Source organism: Tupaia chinensis, unplaced genomic scaffold (genome assembly GCF_000334495.1).
Source record: "Tupaia chinensis unplaced genomic scaffold, TupChi_1.0 Scaffold138390_1, whole genome shotgun sequence".
Taxonomy (NCBI): Eukaryota; Metazoa; Chordata; class Mammalia; order Scandentia; family Tupaiidae; genus Tupaia; species Tupaia belangeri.
Genome location: NW_006198287.1, coordinates 324,895 through 326,525, shown reverse-complemented (window position 1 = coordinate 326,525; position 1,631 = coordinate 324,895).

Sequence of the window (1,631 nt, the reverse complement as noted above, 5' to 3'; positions counted from 1 at the left end):
GGTTATCCTCAACTTTTAAATCAGCTTCCTCTGCCCCTTTTTTTTTTTTTTTTTTTTTTCCTTTTCTTTTTTAACCCGGGGCTCATCATTTAAGGCGTTCCCACTCAGGCCTGCAGAGCCTGTTACAAAACCATCTCTCTGCTCCCCTCCCCCCCAACCCCATGCCGCAAGATGAGAGCGCAAATACCCTGCATTGCAGCGAGCGCGCCGGAAGGCCTGCATTGAAGCCGGCCTCAGGCTAAACAAAACCCGGCCTTTAAGAAAAACCAAGGGAAGGGCTACAGCGCTAGGTCGTTGTCCTTCAGTCCAGACCTCCTGGGTCCCAGCAGCCCCATCCCTTCCTGTACAAGGGGTTCAGAAAGTATCTGCCAAAGGAATGCTTAGTGAATAGAAAGCAAGTAGTCCTGAATCTAAAAGCCTTGACAAAATGGTGGAAGCCTTGAGTCCAACCACCGCCACTAGTTTTCTCCATCAGAAAAGTATTTTAGTTTGAGAGGAACGTTGGCAGAATAGTTACGTTTTCCCCGGAAAGAGAACTCAGCTGATGGCTTTCTTCCCCCCACCCCACCCCCAACTAGCAACTGCCTTGAGGAATTAAAAATCGACTGTGGGGATGTTTTCTTTCTCCTGCTCCATCTCCCTCTCACCTAGCCAAAGCTTTCTGCTGCTTGGAATTTACAAAAACTATTTTCTAAGCTTCAAGTAGGAGGTTGGTTGGAAACAAAAAGGCAGGACCGAGAGGTTTTTGAGATCCCTAGTCTTCATTTGGGGCAGACAGCATTGACGAGAACCCCGATGGCCCTATGGTGAGAAGGGCAGCAGCCGAGGTCCTCCATCTCCCTCTCACCTAGCCAAAGCTTTCTGCTGCTTGGAATTTACAAAAACTATTTTCTAAGCTTCAAGTAGGAGGTTGGTTGGAAACAAAAAGGCAGGACCGAGAGGTTTTTGAGATCCCTAGTCTTCATTTGGGGCAGACAGCATTGACGAGAACCCCGATGGCCCTATGGTGAGAAGGGCAGCAGCCGAGGTCACCGTTTATTGCGCCCGTTCCGCTCGGCGGGCGCGCCTCTCCCCCGCGCCCCCCCGCCGCAGCGCACGGGCTGGGGGATTTGGGGAAGGCCGCCTTTAGCTGCTAGGAATTGTTCTCCCCATCTCTCGTCATGCCCTGAATCCAGCGCTGCCCAAGAAACAGATCATTTTAAGTCATCAAAGAAGAGCTTAGTAGGCGAAGCCTAGGTGGGCTGAGCGTGCGAACGGCCGGGGTGAGGTTGACCCTTACGGCTGCAGCACAGACCCTTTGCAAACACCTAAGATTTCATTGCAGTCGCCGAGGTTTTGTTGCGGGGGCGCGGGGGCCCGGGGGGGGCTGACTTTGGGTTTTGCCCTTATAGGCAGATTCACTCTTCCTGAAGGCCAAACGAGCCCCGTGTTCCCGGAAAAACATACACACACGGCCGTGACAACAAAAGACAGCTCCCGAAGTGAGTCTGCCTGTCCGCGGGACAGGGGGCAGCCCGGCGTGGAGACGCACTTTTGTGCCTCTAATCTCGGGCGTCCATCTGGCCCCGGAGGGCGCGTGCGGGCGGGAGGGCTCCGGGAGGGGCGGGGGGACGGGACCGATCCACAGGGCG